Genomic DNA, 20,563 nt, shown 5'->3' on the forward strand with positions numbered 1-20,563 from the left:
TGGAGATTTGCAAGCAGGAGGCACTCAGGAGACCAGGGAGTAGTAGGGAAGATGAGACAACAAGCCAGCCAGGCAGATAAAAAGAAGAGCAGAGTCTCCCTAGCACTGTGCACTGGTGGCCTTGGTAACATATCAACCCTTTTTTACCTTTTATTTGCACCTTGTATGTTTGAAGAGAGGCCGAGATACAGTGTGGAAAGTGCCTTTGAGAGTTGTTTTGCTCTCTTGCTCACTTTGGTGCCAGTCCACAACCCTGATGAAACGTGGACACTGTGCTGATGTAAGGAGGCCCATGCAAGGAGGCCACCAATGCCAGGGCTGCCTCTCTGGTGTTCACGGGAAAATGCTCAAGGCAGGGATGCCTCCCACTAGACCAGGTTGATCAAAGACTGGTCCAGCCTGGTCTTGAACACTTCCAGGGATGATGTGTCTGCAACTTCTCTGGGCAACCTGTTCCAGTGTCTCACCACCCTCAAAGTAAAAGACTTCTTCCTAATGTTGAATTTAAATCTACCTTGCTCAAGTTTAAAACCCTTGTTCTATCACCAGAGGCCCTTAAAAAAAGTCCCTCTCCAGCTTTCCCCTTTCAAGTACTGGAAGACTGCTATAAGGTCTCCCCAAAGCTTCCTCTTCTCCAGGCTGAACAGACACATCGCTCAGCCTGTCCTCCTAGATATGTTCCAGCCCTCTTTGTGGGCCACCTTTGTGGCCCTGCTCTGGATTGTCTCCGTCTCCAACAGATCCACATCCTTCTTGTGTTGGGGGCTCCAGAGCTGGATGCAGTACTCCAGGTGGGGGTCTCAAAAGAGTAGAGTAGAGGGGCAGAATCACCTCCCTTGACCTACTGACCACTGTTTTTGATAAAGATCCTTTTAGAAGCAATTTCTGGTTTCATGCACCATATGCAACCCCCCCCTCCCCAAGTGGCCTGGATTCGGGGTGTGCATGCATGACAGTACCATTAAGAGACTCGGCCACCAGAAGCAGCTTATAAAAAGCACAAAAAGGCACCAAATGTTCAGCACTGAGGGGAAGAGGACATCTCCCACCTGAACACAGCCTCCTTCTCATCCTTCCCACCCAGTCCCCAGCAGCAGACAACTCACAGACAGCTGGTGGTGGCCTGCTTGCTGCGAGATCCTGGGTTTATGATCTGGGATATCCCCTCCGCTGCCTTCCCCTAGCAGCCACAAGGAACTCACAGCAATGATGCTGAGATGTCAGTGTCTTTTCCTGGCTTGGATTTGAAGGGAAAGGAGAGAAAAGAAAAAAAAAAAAAAACAAAAAAAAGAGGGAGGCCAAAGAAGCCAACTCTACAGGGAAAAGTAAGAGCAGGCTTTGTGCTGACTGCCTTCAAGATCTGCAGAGGGTGTGTCCCAGAGGGATTTTTTTTTAGGAGGTGAAATACTCAGTTGTTTGGGGATGGCTGGTCCCCACTCTGCAGTGCCCAATGCACTGGGAAGTCAAGCATTCCAAAAACTGGGGATTTCTTTTGGTCAGAGGAATATATAGGAAAAAAAAAGAGCGATTCTGCACCTGATAGGGTGTTTCCAGGCTTCCTGCCTTGCCCAAAAGCATCCTTGAAAAAACAAAACTCCCAAAGCAGCATTCTTGCCCCAAACACACAGAGGGGCAAGCTGATCCCAGTAGTCCCCCCGCAACTGTCACTACTGCCACCTGCTCCCAACCCAAACCTGGTGCGGCTGAACATCTACTCATCTTTTCTTGTGGTTTCTCACAGCATCTTGAGCAAATTTAATACTCATGGCAGGTGTCTCAGCAGCAAAATGCTGGCAGGGGAAGTGATGCCTCTTATGGGGGAGGCATCAGGAGCATGGGCAGCGACAGTACCCTGGGAAGGGCACGGGCTGGGGGCTGCCATAAGCTCCCTTTGAAAGTACAGGTTGAACCCACGCTGGGAGGTATTTTTGAGAGAGGTGCAACTTGCATTTAGTTATTCCATTGCCTACCCCAGCACTGGTATTTTGGCTCCTGGTCTTCAAGCACTCTACATTTCATTTTGCATGTTTCCACTTGGTGGTGGCATCCGAATGTGAAGATGTCCCTATGCCGCCTGGTCCTACCTCCTTGTCAAGCCAACAGCAGCCTTGACCAAAGGGCACTGGTAGCTTTCTCTGCGTCACTGGTGTGTCTTGCACAATCCCCAGTGCCAACCAGCTGCAGTGTCTCTAATCAATGTTTGCTGACGAAGGGGACTCCAGGGGACTCAATCTACACAAAGGGCGGATTTTGACGAGTACACAGTGTTGGAAGTATGCCCTGCCCCATGACATGCTAGGGAAGACACAGCAAAGATGAAAACATGCTCTGCCTGTGATGAGCTCCGTGGAAAGGTCTTCCCTGGCAGCATCAAGCTATAGCCAGCATTGACCAGAGAAGCCAAGCTATGGAGAAAGGTAGCTCTTCCCAATCAATGGCATTAGGTTGAAATGGGATTTGTGGATCCTTGAGTTTTCACCATCATCAAGACACTGTGTTCTCAGGGGTTGTCCTCCCAAGTAGTCTTACTGTTGCTCCCCAGTACTGGGTCTACACATTTCATCACATGGAGACGTGATGAAACCTATCATGACAGGCTGATGGGGAGTGGCAACCAGCTCTCTTTACTATACTGGGCACCAAAGCACTTCAGAAAAGCAGCCACCAGCCCATGAGGACAGTGCTGCGTGAAAAACCCTGGGATGGCTTCTTGTTCTCACCAGCCCTGGCCACTGTCTCCCCTCAGCAGAAATAAATCCTTGAAAAAGTCCTACCAATGCTGTCTCCTTTCCAGCAGGACAGGACAGAGATGCTGCATACCGGTAATAGTGAAATGGCTACTAACAATGTGGTGAGACATGGAGGGAAACATGATGGGTGTCAACCAGGACAATTAAAAGCTGTGGAACAATCAAAGGGAGAGGAAAAAATGCCCTGCTCATGGGTGGGATACAGCAAGGTCCAATGTTGCTCAGGCATGCTGCAGACCCCTGGCATGCCAAGCTCCTGGCTCAACCCACTGCAGGTCCTGCAGAGAACATTTCCTTGTAGCCCCCTTCCAGAAATCTCCTTAGCTCCAGCAAAAAGGTCATGTCAGAGCTGGGAAGAGGACCTATGAGAAGGGCCTGATCTTGTACCCTCTCCAACTTCCCTGCATCCAGCCATTCCCAGCAGCAGGGACAAAAACCCTTTGGTCTGAGCCGCTGATGCTCTTGCGCAAAAACCTGGCACCAAGGGACACTGTGCTGGTGGGTGCCACAGTGTGCCCTGCCCGCCAGAGCTTGCAGAACAAATAAAAGTGGTTTTCTTTCAAATAAAACATCAAAGGGGATGAAATGCCAAAAGTTGCAGCTGTTGTTGCTGGTGGGACATTGGTGTCTCTGCTGTGCAAAGCCTGCCTGTTGCCAAGCCCAGGTATGTCCTCAGCCCAATTTACAGCCCATCAGCATGGGAGACGGGGGAACAAATTGGAAGAAGGAAGAGAAGGGGGGATTGAGAATCACTTTGAAGGAAGAAGGCTGAGCCAGTGCAGACTTTTTACTGTGGCTTGTGGTGACAGAACAAGGGGTAATGGTTTTAAACTAAAGTGTAAATTTAGATTGGATGCAAGGAATTCTTTATAGTGAAGGTGATGGAAAGGGTTGCCCAAGGAAGCTGTGGATGCCCCATCCCTGGAAGTGTTCAATATCAGCTTGGATGAGGCTCTGAGCAACTTCATCTAGTGAAGGATATCCCTGTTTATGGTCCCTTCCATTTCAAACCATCCTCTGAGTTTATGACTGCCCAGTGGCCAGGTGATACTGTAGCTATTTCCCAAGGGTTTCCTTGCCAGCATCCCTCTAGTTTAACTCTTCATTGACCAAGTGCCAAACTGGATTCAAGATCTGCCAAGGATTAAAAATCCTCACTGGAATGGGACTTTCTGAGCTTTAGGAAATCATGCTGAAAACTCCTTTTGCAAGGGGACCAGAGTCTACAACGCTGCAGCTTGAGACATGATCTTGGGCTGCAAAAATGGCCCCCCCTATTACAAACAAGTCACTCTCCTTTCAGGCTCAAAAGCAGAAACAGAAGGCAAGCCACCAGCCCTCTAGACAGCCACCTTTCAAATCACATCCTCACTTGCAAAGCAATGGTGCTCTGGCATACCAAGGACGCTCTGAGTGCTATTTGAAGCAAAATCACCTCAACAAGGGAACTGATGGCAATGATCCTGGTGCTTCTTGTCACTTACATGAACTGTCTTTTGTTACGTAAGATGAACAGAATCATCTAATCATATTCCTGTCATTCACAGGAAGGATTTCCAGCAGTGGCTTTATAAAAGCCAGGAAAATGCCATGGCATCTCTGAAAGAGAAATTTCCATGATCTGCATGAACAAAAAGCCTGCTCCAGACAGGTGTCAGAGCTGCCATGGTATGCTGCTACTTGCTCCTCACCCCGTGTCAGCTGGGAAAGCAAAGAGAAAGTTGTGCAGCACAGCCCAGTTGACTGTGATGGACCATGCTCAGGTGATTCTGGAGAGTGTTTAACAAGAAGGACCATGTTCCCAGGGCAACTGCAGGAAGAGGATGAAATTCATCCTACCCACATTGCTGCTGTGGAACAACATACTGAATACCACAAGTGGAGATGCCACATCCTGGTGGAAAAGTAAATCCAGCAGTGGGATGCTGCAACCCCAAAGCACCTTTCCATACAGGTACTGCTTCTGGGATGGCATGCAGATGCTGTGATATTCCATAGTGCCCACAGTCAGCAACACCACATTGCTCCTCCCTGAAACTCTGAAAAGTTTGCAGGAGCACATCTGACTGCTCATGAAATGCCCAGGAACACTTACTCATGAGCACACTTTGGTTCTGACTTTCTTTTGTTGGCGTTTTTGCATTGAACCAGTGCTGCCTTTAGGAAAACGTAAATTCCCTGCAGAAAGAAAAGTGAACACGATGACTGCTCAGATGTGTTGGGCTTGGAAGCAATGCTTTTATCACCTGAAAAACTAAATAAAGGCTGAGATGTAAGGCTTGCCCACCCTGCTCAGCAGGAAAATTTCCCCAGCTCCTATGGCCGGACCCAGGAGGGATGGGACAGGCAGGACTTGGCATTTCATCCATGCTCTGCATATCCTCCCTGGCCCCAGGGGTAAGCTTTAATGGCCTGGAGGCACGCAAGCTGCTCTGTCTCTGCTCAGCTCTCAGATGGTTTCAGAGGCATTTTGACACCCCAGTGTGGGTGGCATTTCCTGGTCACCACTGCTACACTGGAGCAGGCTCTAACCAAGTTGAAATCAAATGAATTTCCCTGGATAAATTAAGCTGCAGCCCCAAATCCATCATTTATAATGAAGCCAGCAGTCAGCTACCAGAGATAATAAATGCTTTTGGGGACACACATGCATGTGCTCTGCCTCTTGGTGAGGGGAAAGGCAAAGAAGGAGAACGAAAAAGCAAACCCAATTTTAATCAAAAAGCCAAAGCTTCTGTACAGTGGAAAATCCAGGCTACCCCACCACTGTCATTTCCCTTCTCTGGCCCCAGTGTTCATCAGCCACCACTTATTCCTCCCTTGGGACTCCTTGCTCAGCAACACTGGTGCTCCTGCAAGTGTGGGCACTTTAGGGGAGTGATGGGACCTACTTGGGATGTTCCTGGTCTGCCAGAAACAGAGGTCATCAGGAGCAGATCAGAAAACTGGGCTAAATACTTGTTTTGAGATCTGGCTAGAGCAGTCCCTGCCTCTCCACTCCCAGGGCAAAAAAGATGGTTTCAGCCTGGGAAGGGAGGCAGATAACCATTCCTAATGCTGCCTGTTGTGGGTGCAGCTCTGGGGAGGGTATTTCTCCATCTCTTCTTGCTGCTTCATAAACAGCCAGGCTGCAGTGACATAAAATGCAGCATGATCAGAGAATACAATATTGAGGAAAATCTACGGAGACCTTGCAGAGATGCAGAAATACCCAGTGCTGACTTAGGTCTGGATCAGTTCCCCTGTTATAAGCTCCTGTGGTAGGAAGAAACAGCTTAAATGAGGGCATTTCTTTTACTATAGCTGGCTCCATGCTGCAATCTGTACTACCTCAGCAGAAAAAACACACTACAACACCCTATAGGAGCTGTGCACAGAGCTCTTGCAGCAGCCAGAACAAAGGATGCTCTGCTGTTCTACAAATAATTTAAATTTGGCATTGCAGAAGACAACTGACAGCAAAATCAGCCCAGGGCTGGGCTGGGCTGGCCCACCATGAATAAGTCCAAAGGAGCAGAGACAAGAGCTACTGAAGATAGAAAGGTTTGGGTTCAAAGTAACCTTAAAGATCATCTAGTTCCACTCTCCCTGCCCTAGGCAGGGACACCTTCAGCATGGCCTTGAATACCTCCAAGGAGAGAGTATCCACAACCTCCCTGGGCAACATGTTCCAGTGCCTCACCACCCTCACTGTAAAGAATCTCTTCCTAATATCCAGTCTAAATCTACCCTTTCCCAACTCAAATCCATTCCCTCTTGTTCTCCAGTTACAGGGCATAGGGCTCATCCATTCCAGCATAAAGGTTACTGCCATCCAGTTTGTCTCAGCCCTGCCGGCATGAGGGCATGAAGACACTGATGGCCACCTTGGTGAAGGCACCTTTGAATTGATCTTGTCTTGGGGAAATTACAAAAAAAAAAGAAGAAGAAAAGCTTATTTTCAGCTTTATCTGTTCCCAATCTGTCTCCTTGCAAACAGGCACCTGTAGTGGCAAGGCACCAAAGGCAGCACAAGGATAGGGACAGGCAGTGAAGGGCTGCTAAATGAGCAGTGTAATTACAGGCTGAGGCACAGGCTGAAACTGCTGTGTGATCCCAGGCGGGAATTTCCCCAGCATTTTATTTTATCAGCTGGTTGATAAAACATTCCCACCCCGTTTCCAGATCTAGCCTAAGTGTTGTTCAGCAAACAGATGGAGCACATCCTCTCCGCTGTCATTAGCATGCCCTGGGCAGGCATTTGCCAGAAGCACAGCAGAAGGACTTTCCTGGAGCTCCATTCATGTGCTGGGCTTGCTGCACTTGAAGGACTTTGGGGACCTCACCAGAAGATTTCCCTGCAAGGTCTGGAAATATCAACCAATCTCTCACACAGAATCATCTTGGTTGGAAGAGACCTTTAAGATCATCAAATCCAACTGCTAACCCAGCACTACTAGGTCACCACTAAACCATGTCCCTGAGCACCACATCTATAATGTGGTCCATGACTTTTAGAAGTCTCATCCAACCCAAACCATTCTATGATTCTATGATCCATTATGAAGATGGACTCATAGCCTCCTTGGCTAAGCCTCTTCAAGTGTGCAAGACTGTGGTGACCTCTATTTGGATGGACACACCCATGAAGCCTTCAACTAACTCAACTGCCAGAGAGGCACCTGCCCCGAATCTGCTCCCAGGAGATCGACAAAGCACACAAGTCTTGCCTAAGGGTAGGAATGGGAGATTTTGGTTAATTCTAAGGATTAACTCTGTGCTTACCCACTTTGCTGCTACAATTACAGGCAGGAGCATTACCACAGGCACCGCTGCCTCCAAAGCTGGTGATGCTGTCTTCTCACCAGCAGCATTCTCCCAGACACAACCCCAAGGATGAGACTGATTCCCAGCAGCTGGGACCACAAGCATATCCCTTTGATGCAAAGGTACTGATAAAACCCCAGTCTTTGACCTGTCCACTTCAATAAAGCAAACAAGAGCTCAATGAAGTCTCTGCTAACTTTAGAAGATGCCAATTTTAGAAGCTTGCAAGAGGAACTGCTGCCCAGCTGCCTGCACAATGTCTCTTCTGGGTTTTCATCCCTAGTAGAGCCTCGGGCATATATTCTGATTTTTTTAATGCCTGAAGACAGTTTGGGGAGAATATACAACCATTTTTAAAGTAACAGAGAAAACAAATCAGTATTTTAAAGGAAAGGGAGAATTAGAGAAAAAAACCAGCCTTATTCTGAAACAGGACCCACAAAAAGCCCTTCCATACTAAGACCTGCTGACAAAAACTGCACCCAAGTGTGGGACACCCCTTACCCAGAAGCTGTGCCATGAAAAGCAAAACCAGGCCATGGGCTGCCTTGTTGTCCCCACTTGTCCGTAGTTCACTGCTGGCCTGGGCTTGCTACTGCAGAGGGAAAGGAGTTAAGCACACATGGCTGTCTGCTTTTTGCACATTTGTCATCACTCAGGTGGGCTTAAAACATAGGATCTGTTTCAACTTTCATTTTTGAAGTGATTTATCATGTCCTTCTGCTTTAGCAAAGAGCAGTAGAAGGATGGAGGATACTCAAGAACAGCTCTGGGATCCACAGCAAGATCCCTTTATGTCAGATTAGCCCAGCTTTTTAAAATACCAGATTTTTAGTAAAATTTTCAGTCTCCCAATCATGCCTTTTTCAATGAGTTCATTTTCAGGAGGCTGCCCCATACACTCGCCTCAAAAAATGTTTGGCTCTGGCTTGTGTCCATTAAACCAGACGATTGGGAGTTTACAAGTTCATAACTTGAAGTCAGAAAGTTTCATCTTTCATTTTCCAGAGCTGATTCACAGCCAGCCTGGCCTGCAACTGTGGGCTTGCTTCGACTTCACTGTCATTTCAGAGTTCAGTCGCAGTTTGAAGTGATGCTCTGCCCATGCCTGAAGTCTCCTGCACTCTCATCCCAGCTCAGTGCTAGTGGGTACCAGCATGGCTTGAAGTTCTTTACAATGACAGTGGTGAAATACAGGAACAGGCTGCCCAGAGCTGTGGTTGAGGCCCTATCCCTGGAGACATTCACGGTCAGGCTTGATGGGGCCCTGTGCAACCTGATGCATTCTGTGATTCTGTACCTGCACTTCCCAATGCCTGTACGGATCTACCTTGGTTGACAGAAATATCCCTGGAATTACTTTTGCTAGAAACTCTAAGGGATTTAAATCAAAGATTTTGGTCCTGGGGCTAATGAGGGCTGCCTTTTGCTGAAGTGATGGTCCTGGAAGCTGAGAGAAGGCAGCAGAGCCAGGGCATACTACCTTGGACTTTTATTTCTATCCCTAGGGCAGACATTTGAGCTTTTCCAAAAGGAGTTTTTTCCCTTTCTGCCACACCAATACAAGAATTAGAGCTTTCTTCACTCAACCCGACTGTATTTCTGGTCTGCAAAGTCAACAAGAAGCACAGCCAGCTTTTTGGCTCTCTTGGAAACTTTGCAGTCCAAGAAAATCAGACGAAACATTTGAATACACTCAAGCTTGTTCGTCAACAGTCTGATTTCTTAGGGACCTGACCCTACGTTCAGGCCGGCCGACGCTGCACCGACAGCAATATTTTTGGGTCCTGTGTGAAATACTCCTGCAACGGCCCTGCTGCCAAGTCTTGCAAAAGTTCCCAGGCTGAGGGGCTGCTGCTGGGTGTGCAGAAGAAGCATCCATCTCAGGGTTCATGTGAGTTGCTGAAACAGATCACCCCGGAAGGGTCAGAAGCAAGGAGAGGCATTCACCATGTTAAATACAACTCAGTAAAAACACCAAGATACATAAAAGCTAGTGCCTGACATGTCTGACAGCTCCCAGAGAGGGACTGAGGTTGGAAAGCACCACCTCCAACCTCCCCAGCGATGGAGGGGAGGTTGGAGCCATGAGCCTCTCACCATTAATGCCTTGGCACCTTCACGGACATCCTACAGATGAGAGTAACTGCAATCATGTGTCTCCATCTTGCCTCAATGGACAGACTATATTCCTGGTCCTGGCTGGTTGGATTGTGCTCCTCCCAGGAAATTTAGCATCTAAAGTACATGCCTAGCATTAACGGATATAAATTTCTCTGTCTTTGCCCTTCCCAAGGTCACTACAGGACATGGATCCAGATGTCAGACTTCCCAGCCCATTGTGCACACAGAGGTCCCTTCTGAGCTCCAAGCAGTACCAAATTCTTCTCTAGGGGTCCTCTGTGCAATTGGAAAAGCACTACTCCACTCCAAAAGGTAGTAATCACCCCAAATCCTCCAAGGAGACCTGTCTGCAAAGCTTGTCCAAGGTGTGGCACCCAGTCATGGCCTGGGGACAAGGCATCTGGATGAGCCCACAAGGTGGAAAGTTCAAGTGGCTGCTGTTTATTTGGCTTTGCAGAGAGCAGTCGTCCAGCCTGAACACTGGCCAAGCACCTTCCCCTGGCAGAAAGCGACACGGGAGTCTTTAAATAACCACCAGTGGTCAGGGCTTTGGTTTGCTGAAAAGGGCTTTGCTGAAAAGAAAACCATCCCTCTCATCACGTCTCCTTCAGCTCTTCCCTGAGTATAAATGGCATTTGCTCACCTCTTAGGTCTTCATGTTTATACCCAGCATACCCATGTACTTCATGGAAGCCTGCTAGAAGCAGAAAAATCTCTCTGAGCTTAGGCATAAAAACACATATGGGTTTTTTGTCCCTTGTGCAAGATGAGTTCTATATTCCAAAGCCAAAGCTTTGCTTTGCTTCCACGTAAAGTAGCAGCTCCTTGGGGATCTCCTTGCCCCCCTCAGCATGCTGTTAAGGTCCATACACCTCATCATACCTCAACACCAACCTGCAGCCCTTCAGCACCACTGTAACAGGTTCCTCACCTTCCTGTTGCTGGACTGATGCCCTGTCAGTTCATATAGTTAAAACCAAGAATAAAGAACATGCCAAGATCACCCCAAAAGGCTTTCTCATGTATTTCCCTGAGAGACTTAAAGTCAGAAACCTTGCCAAGAACCTGGGCTGAACGGGTCACACTGCAAATCCTTCTTTACCAATGGAAAGTTCCCAAAGGCTGTTTGCTGGGAAGCCTGGTTAGTTTGGGATTTTGGTGATGCTGGCTAGGGGAGAGAAATGAGGCAATTCACCTATAGCTGTCATTAATAGATTAATTCAAAATGATGGCTGGCAATAGGAAGCTCTGCAAACAAGCAAAAGAGTTTTTTACAGTTAGAAAACAAGACCTTACCCTGACCTCCTCTTGGGCAGATCCACTGGCACACAGCAAACCAGGATTTTATTTTAAACCATGCTTGTAAAAAGCAAAAAAAAAAAAAAAAGGCTGCTTCCTTGACACTTAAGTCAGGTAAGGACACAGTGGGTTGGCCTGCCTTATAAATAAGCCTGCTCTTGTATACACGTGTGTTTCAAAATAAGCTTATGAAATGTAAACACACAGATTTCACAAAAAAATAATTCAGCTTCACTGAAACTGTTTAATCAGGGCTGAGCCAGGCTTCTTTTGCTGCTTCAGAGGTCTGTCAATGCTCAGACACAAAAAAACCCTTAGAGACAGACAGAACCCTCTCACAAACACACAACTCCACTTCCAATTCTTGCAGTCCTTGAACAAGCATCTAAAAAAAATGGAAAAAGGAGCAAAATCCAGTATTTTTACTCAGGACCATCTTTGGAGCTGCATTTCTGCCTTGGTTTTGAAAGATGAGGCTCTAAGGAGAGGTTAGAGTGGGAAGGGTTTCTTCCAAGCCATGTGTAGACATGGCAGTTTAGAATGTGGTTTAGTGGTCATGGTGGTGCTGGGTTGACAGTTAAATTTGGTGATCTTAGAGGTGTTTTCCAGACTTAGTGATTCTACGTGTAGTTTGAGCACTTCCCATGGCACCTGCCTTCTTTGCACCATTGAGATAGATAATTTTTCTACTTGTCCCTGTCTACTCTGCCCCAGGAAAGGAACCAACCACCATGAAATCTGAGCTGTAAAAAATAAATCAGTCTTGGCTTCAGAGGAGCAGGTGCAAGGGGAGAAACTATTTTTAACCTTTAGAGGGGAATGCCGGGACCCCTCTGAGCAAGGCTTGCCTGAGTTCAGGAGATTTATTTGGAGGAGGTGGTGGGGTCTGACTGGTGGTTAATCCTGGAGCTGGGCTGGGGAGCAGACATCAAAGCATTCCTGCCTCTGCTGGGAAAATGGGAGAGGCGGCAGACAGAGGCTCTGCCTCCTCCCTGTGTGGCTGCTGGGGAGACAGGCAGCATAGACACTTGAGGTTCTCCATGACACACGAAAGTTGTTGAGATGTCTGAGCAAACTCCTGAGGATGGATCTTCCCATCTGATTTGCTAGGTTTCAGTCCTGCCACAAGAGCAAGCCAGGTAGCTCATGAAAGGAGCTAGCAATATTCAATGGGCAATAATAGGACCCCAACGGAGACCCATTGCTGCCACCAGTCACAGAAGGTGTGTGTGACTCCACATCACTTAAGACCAGGCAAGCGCCCTTCAGGCTTTGCATTTGGTTCCCTCTCTAATTAACAGATGCAGAAAAGGTAGTTGTCATGTCTGTGGAGCAAATCAGCTTCTGGAGGTACCTCCCCATCCCTTATACTAACTATGGCACAAACACAGGATAGTAACCTCCCTGATCTAAGAGGTATAGTAGGGTAACTCCCAGGCTTGCTGTGCATACATCAATTGCACTGGAAATAGGTTATGTTAATCTGATTCTGCTGAGACTATTCTTAGGACCTTTCCAACCACCTCTTGGCACCATGCTAATAACCAAAGTCGTAGCCATGAGGATGGAGGACAGTAACCTTGAAGAATCAGAGTCTTGGTAGGATGATACCAGCAGGAGAGAGGCACAAGAAGCACACTCCAGTAATGGAGATGGCAGAGCACTGCATGGGTAGTGCTGAGCACTGGTGTAGGAGGATACTGCAAGGAGAATACTCTAAATTGAATAAAAGCTAGAAAATAAGTTTGCACTGAGGGATGTTTAAAGTCTGCAATTGCTGGGGACTCACTGCTCCTCTGTGGCAGGAACATACTGATAAGTAGTTGGGCCATCAAAGACCAACCATCCAGGAGTCAAACAGTTGGTCTGACAGCCCCAGAAGAGATTCAGGAAGGACCAACTTCCTTGATGGAGGAAGCAAAAAGAAAATTTTAGGCATTTGTCCACCATGAGTAGAATACTAAGTGCTGATGAGTTAGGGAAGCTGCAAGATGAGTTCCTATCAAGCTCATGAGACCAGTGGCTAGTTGCCTGTGTCTGGTCTGAGATTCACGGTAGAAGCTTTTCCTACTGCAAGTAAGAGAATTGTTCAAACCTGCCACGAGAAGGTTCTGCAGCGACCCAGAAGTTATTATCTGGCCTGGGAGATGAAGAATATATGAAGGATTTAGCAGGACCTGACAATACATAAAGGGTGGTTAAGGGAACTTTGTCAAAGGCTGGCATTCAGGACTTCTCCATCCAAGGAGCCAAATGGCCCCAGGCAAGCTGCCCTGGGGGACTTCTGGGTATACTGCATAATTCTCCAATGTCATTAAAGCTCCAAAGACCACAGAATCCTACTCCTGACCTTCTCTGGAGCAGAAAATGACAAAACATTTCCTGTTATTTATAGCAGCTGGAGAGCCTGATGGGAAAACCCCACTTGTGAAATGTGGGCCACTTGCCATGCTTGCTCTGCAGAGAATGGTCACGCTGCCCCGAACTCCTGCCCGATGGACTGCTCCATCCCCGCGGCCACTTCACCCTGGGCAAGACCCTGATGAGACTCTGTGCAAGAGAAACAGGTGTACGGATCTTGCTTCCCCTGCCTCTCCAAGGTCATCTTTACATGGCACAACTTGAATTAGGCAAGTCTGAACATTCCAGGAAAGGGGACTTCAGCTGTAAGGCTACAGGGACCTGGCAACCCTTGAGGAACACTGTTCATCCACACATGAATGTCACTGACTTTACCTCAGAGGTGACTGCCAGTTTTCTAGGGAAACTGAGGAAATGGCAGAGGCCCTTTTCCTGCCTCCATGAGGTGCTACCCACCTCCTCAAAGCATGGTGGGACATGCACTGGCACACTACTTTGCCAGCAGCCAAATTTCTACCACCCTGGCATGCACCAAAGGTGCTTTTCAGCATGCTTATTCATGCAGGTGCAGGAACCCATGCAGCTCAAGGCAAACTTTTCCTGCAAGGTGATGAGCTTTAGTATGGGTTCATCAGGCGAGAGCCTCCCAGCACTGGACCTGCTCAAGATGAGTATTTGCTGTCATGCTGTTGAGAATGATTCCATAGCTTCTGTTTGGGCCAGTGCCAGTGAGGATTTTCTGCTCGCTTTCAGGCTGAGGGAAGCAAGCTGTTCATCACATGTTGCTCTGAGATACTGTGAACCAACCTGCCAGCCATCTCTGGAGCTTGCTGGGCTCAGCTGCCACAACAGCAGCTCTTCTCTGGATGAATTGGTGTGATGGCACCCAGAGCCACATACCAACTGCTACGCTGCCACAGTCTAAAATAAGCTGCTGGGCTGGAGGAACAGCAAGGTGACAGTGAGTGTCTCCCACACCAACGCAGTGGTCAGCAGGACAGTAGGATTTAGGACACGGCTGGGACAGCAGGAATCACATTTCTGAACTTCACCTTCATAGTGAAGCTGCTGCTCCTGTCATGGCAATGATGCTATTGGTAGGCTTCAGCTTGATAGCAGAAACCTGAATTTAGGGACCCAAGAGTCTCATTACAATCATCACAGGATTATAGAATGGTTTGGGTTGGATGAGACCTTTAAAGGTCATCCAGTACAATCTTGCTGCAATGAACAGGGATGTTTTCAACTGGCTCAAAAGAAACCATTTCAGATTGCCCTAAAGTAGTCACTTGGCTTCTTGGTGGGCTCCTCCTTCTTTGCTGCAGCTCCACTGTTGTGAATCCGCATGCTCCCGTGGCTACTGTGGGAGACTGAGATCCCTACACACCACATCCTCAGCAACAAATCCTCAAACTAGAGCCATGGCCAAGACACTGTGTGCATCTCAGCCAGATCTCCCAGGAGTATTTTAGCCCTTGTGATGGAGAAGTTCCTTCTAAATAGCCTGAGGCAGTTTGCCTGCAACTCCGATTCATAATACCATATTTTGTCAACAAAGTCAGGTTAGCAGAAATTCAGACTTGATGCTGGTTAACTTTTTTCCACCAAACAAGCCCAGGGATATTTTGACTCCCTGTCCTTGTGAAGTTTATTTTTCTAGGGCCCATCCACTCACCAGCTTCCAGTAATGAAAAGACCCACAAGGAGCATAACCACTTTCAAACAGCTGGGGAAGAACTTTATGGTTGTGGCCTAGGTTCCTTGGCACTGGAGCTAGAAAAGCAAAGCACCTGCCAAAGCTGCGTGAGAGAGTTCAAGAGGCTTATAATTAGCCCAGGAAAGAAATCAGGATGAGGGAAACAGCCCAAACATCACCCTCAGATGCAACAAGACCTCCTGCAGAAAACTTGCAGGTGTTCTTGTTGCTGGAGGCAAAAGGGGACGGGAGTTTGTGGAGCTCCAAAAGAAAACCCAGCAGAGAAGGTACATCAGAGAAAGTTATCCTCGCTTTCAGCCTTTTCCATGTCCCATCACACAAGATGACTCAACATGAAACTAATTCAAGTTTCCCTGGTGCCTTCCAGTGCCCACCATCATACCTCATCATCTGATGCTCCCAGCAGTTTGATGAAAACAGCAGATGCAAAGAATGAGATCAATAAAATGGACTACCTTAGCCTTACCCAGAATCATAGAACCTTTAGGCTGGAAAAGACCTTTAAGATCAGTGAGTCAAACTGCTAACCCAACACTGCCAGGTCACCACTAAACCCCCTCCAGGGGTGGGGACTCGACTACTGCCCTGGGCAGCCTGTTCCAGGCCTTGACAACAATGACCAAGGAGGAAGACTTTTCCACCTTCCTCCTTATATATGTGGGCTGCCACAGCTCACAGATGTTCTCACACCTTTCTGTGATTCGAAATCGTTTCCAAAAGAGATTCAACTGAGACTCCCATCCTGCCTGGGCTCTTCTGGCAAAACATTTTCAGATGCTGCAGCTGGCTGGTGCATTCTACACCCAGACAGAAGAAGCATCTGGCAGGCCCATTATTTATGAAGCATTACTGCCTTGCATGGAGGGTGTGTCCTGGAGAGCCTGGAGATTTATTGTCCAGATATAAAATGACTGAGCTCTGTCTCAGGAGCACCAAAGGGAAAAGCAAAGAATTTCTTCATAAAAGAGCCTGCTTATCACGATTGCAATTATTTGCATATGAAGGGTAGGACAGGAGGGCAAAGGCACCCCAGGGTGACAAGTGGAGGTAACACAGAGCTAGCTCCAGCGGGTACTGCCAGTCAGAGGAGGGTGTCTGGTGTGGTGGAGGAATGGCCATCCTGGAAGGGGTAAAAAAACCCACGCTTTTTAATAGCAGTTGGGCTATTTTCTCCAGCACATTCCTTTCCTTCCAATAACCTTGTGAGAGCCTGGAAAGATGGGTTGTGAAACCCAGTTTCTCCCCACTGGCAGCTCTGTGGGGATGCCAGTGGCCAGAGCAGCCTTTCATGGCAGCAGAACTAGTATCCACCACATTGCAAAGGCTGAGACACTTTTAAGTTACACTACATGGTGAGAAAGAACTTCCTACCATGTACCTCCTCCTTGGCCTGGCTTGTTCCTGCAGCAGGGTGGACTTGGACAGAGCTTCTCAGATTGGAGCAAAGGATACAACACATTCAGTGTGATGTGATAGTACCTCTTCCTGAGACGTGGGTGAGGTCGTGTATTTGCAACATGTCAGGCTGTATTTGCTCAGGGATAGAAAGTAAAATCCTCTGAGTTTCAGAGTAAATCCCAGTTCAGAGCAGTAGCTGGAAGAAAAGCCTGGTGAGACACATTGGGTCCTGGGTGGCTTCTTCAGGCCAAGCAGGCCTTTCCATGATGCCTTAAATCTCTGATGGACAGGACATCAGGTTGCATCTGGCAGCAGTTCAGAAGGATGGTGGTCAGAGGACACGCCAAGCTAAGCCGTGAATGCTTCCTGGTGGTGCCTGCCTCTGGTTTCGATTAAAGTCACTAATAATTTTAGCAGAAAAACCCTGAATCAAGTGCATCTCATGGTGGGCTCACTAACAATGGACAGATGTGCTACTCCTGACAGGTTCTGTAGTGGCTTTGCAGCAGAGAACGAAGAAAAAAATCACAAAGTTATGGGTCACTGCCATCAAGCCAAGTCTTCCAGGCTTAGGAAGACTGAACCAAGTTAGTCCTGCATGTGTTGTGGCCTGGGCTTGGGTGAGGCCCCAGGGCTTTAATGGTTCTATTTAGGGTATGCAATAACCTTTGGCTCCTATTGTATTTGTGTTTGCCAGAAAAACACTCTGGTCTGGCTGGACTAAAGCTGGTGGTAATTACATGCCAATACCTCTGCTGTAGTGAGAAGGGGTTGAAACAGAAGAAGAAAACCATGTGCATGCCCTGTCATTCACTACTACTCCATGTAGAGAGGGTCCCTCACCCTCCCATGGGCAGAAATCCTTCTTGTCCCTGTGTTAGCACTTTGGAAAGTTATTGACAACACAGTCTGAGAAGGAGATGTGGAAATTGCTCCCGGTGCCAAAATATGTTTTGTAAACAGCAGCCATATCCCCTGAAGGACACTCTCTGCCTTGCCAAGCCATCAACCCACCAAGTAGCCTTCCCTGCTTCTCCCAGCAAACGTGTGAAATTTGAAACAGATGCTCTGAAATGCCTGGTCAAAGAGATCCCCTTTCATCTGCTAATTGCTGCTTAGGAGGGAGAGAAAACATTAAACAGTCCAGAAATCCTCTTGAATGATCCAGACACCTATTTTTGTTCTATTTGGGCATCTTTGGCATCTGAGCTACCCTGCTGCTCCTTATCTGATGCCCCCAACAGTTAAGGGGGCCTCCTCACCAGCACTTGCACCCACGAGGCTAGTTTACAGCTATGACTGCATTTGCCACCAGCCCTGTGCAATCCTACTGCAAGGTGTACTGCAATGCCACCACGATGGGCAACACTACTCTCCCAGCATCATCTGGGCATAGCCAAGGGAAGTGATCCTCTCCTTCGACTCCATTCTGGTGAGACCTCACCTAAAGTACTGTGTCCAGCTCTGGAGTCTACAACACAAGAACATGAAGCAGATCCACAGGAGGTCATAAAAATGATCAGAGAGCTGGAACACCTCTTCTATGGAGAGAAGCTGAGAGAGTTGGATTTCTTCAGCCTGAATAAGGCTCCAGGGACATCTTATTGCAGCCTTCAGTACTTACAATATGGGGACAATCCTTTTAACAAGGCCTGTTGTGATAGGATGAGGGGTAATGGATTTAAACTAAAAGAGGGCAGATTTAGACTAGTTATTGAAGGAATTTTTTTTACAATGAGGGTGGTAAAACAATGACACAGGTTGCCCACAGGGTTGGTAGATCCCCATCCGTGGAAACATTCAAGGTCAGGTTAGAGAGGGCTATGAGCAGCCTGGTCTAGTTGAAGATGTACCTGCTAACAGCAGGGGCATTGGACTAGATGACCTTTAAAGGTCCCTTCCAAACCAAACCATTCTATGATTCAGGAAAGCCACTGTGGAGGGTGCAAAAATGACATGCAAGAGGCAAAACTAAGATGTTATTTGTTGCAATGACAGTGTTAACACCTCCATCTAAAACCGCATCAGGAGGACATGCCTTCCTCCTCCAGATGCTACAGCTATGCTGTCCCCAGTTTTCACTTATGCAAGCCTGAATTTAATTGAGGTACATTTGCACTGAGGATTTCCTCTTGCCATCTTCCGTCACTGCACTTCTAGCTTTGACAAATAAACAGCCAGTACTCAAACCTCGGGCTCTTTATTGCTGTGGTTCCTTCCCCTTCATTTCTAAGAAATGAGTAACAGGAGCAGAAGGTTGCAAAATACACACTGACCAACTCTGGCTTTAAATACAGTGAGAAATCAAACAAATGAGGAGAGAGGAACGAGGAAGATGAACTGCAGGGAGACAATGCTCAGCTGCACCCAGCATTAAGTGCTGGAAGCTGTCAGTGCTGACTTAGGTGGTGAGGAAATACAACATGATACTGCTGATGACTGCAGTGTGATGAACTCCTGCACTGGAGCTGCAGCTGTGAAGGGGTCCACGGGCTGCTTGGAAAAGACTTGGGGTGGGAAGTTAATGCCTGCTATCAGGTACCAACTAACTGTGGCTGAAAAAGAGAAGCTCAGGGTCAAAAAAAAAATCACTTAATGTGGCAAGATGCAATGGGGTCTGCTGGTTTCCTCGAGGAATGTGTGGCTGATCCTCAGTGATGGATTAGCATCACTCTCCTCGACAGCAGAGACGACCATTAGGAGGAATTGTGTTACACTAGCTGAGCAGCTTTGCTGGAAACTGTGGGAGATGAGAATAATCCTGCTAATAACCACAGAGCCCAGTTCCTCAACGATGCCAATTTCCATGTTGTTTAATGAGGGCACGGCATGACGGAGGGAGACTGCAGGGGAATATAAAATTCTGCCTCAAATGGACACATGCTGATGCTGTTTAGATTAGACAGGATGAAAAAAAATAAACAAAAATTGATTCTTAACTAAAAGAAAACTTGGAAGAAATAAGGGGCTGGTGAATGATGGCACCTGAGCATCTTTCTTTCCATCAAAGGTACCAGCTACTCTGCCTGCCAAGAAGGCAGGGATCCAAACTGGGATGGGCAAGCTAGCATCTCAGCATCACTAGGAATAAGCACAGAGCTTCCAAAGACAGAACAAAAAGGCATCAACGTGCAAACAAAGACATGGCAGGGAAAAGTACAGGGGGCAAAACAAGACCTCAAGGAGTGAAGTTACCCTGGGGAAAGGCAAACACCTCACAGCTCTTCCTAAACCCAAAGAGGCTCCCACACACCGCCCTGAGCACAGAGGTTGCAAGGTGTCACGGAATCTGTAAAGTTGGAAAAGACCTCTAAGATCATTGAATCCAGCTGTCAACCATGACCACTAAACCATGTCCCATCTGTGCTCATGCATCAAGCCTCAAACTCCCTTGGTAGGGTTTTAATTAAAACGCATCCCAGAGGGTCCAGCATACACACAGGGTGACCATAGCTAAGAAGCCATATGCATATTTTGCTTTGATTAACCTAAGTGCTGTTAATCCACTTCAGCCTCTAAGCAAAGTGCCTGGCACAGCCATGCACAAGAAACTTCTGCTTCAGACCAGGGCAGAGATTAGCAGAAGATTAGCACAGCTGGGAGCACGAGTGGTCATGCTGCTACCCAAGGTTGCCCACCAGAAGAAGAGGGAAGGGTGTTACTAAAGGCTGCATTATGAAAAAAAACCCTCAACCTCCACAAAAATGGCTTTTACATTGCAAAACATAAGCATTCTAATGAAGTTAGATGATGGCTTTGAATCAGAAAGGGCGGTTAAGGTATCCTGCAGGTCGCTATCATCCTTGGTGAGGATGTCAAGGGGTGGCATGGTGGATTTTCTGCCGTCAATGGGAGCATGAGCTGCAGTTGTGAATTGCTGGGGCTGTCTCCACCACAGGGATGGGGAAACCTTGTTTCATGCTCCCCACCATCCCCCCTCGACCAGCAGCACTGGGGTTATTTAGGTTGGCAGACCCACGGCATTCAGCACAGCCTGCCAGAAGATAAATACCAGAGCAGGGAAAAGAGTCATCCAAGCTAAAAGCCAGGGTGGGTACAAGAACAAGGCCAAATGGGTACAAGTCATCCACAAATAAATTTAAGCTGG

Source organism: Indicator indicator, chromosome 12, assembly GCF_027791375.1.
Source record: "Indicator indicator isolate 239-I01 chromosome 12, UM_Iind_1.1, whole genome shotgun sequence".
Lineage (NCBI taxonomy): Eukaryota > Metazoa > Chordata > Aves > Piciformes > Indicatoridae > Indicator > Indicator indicator.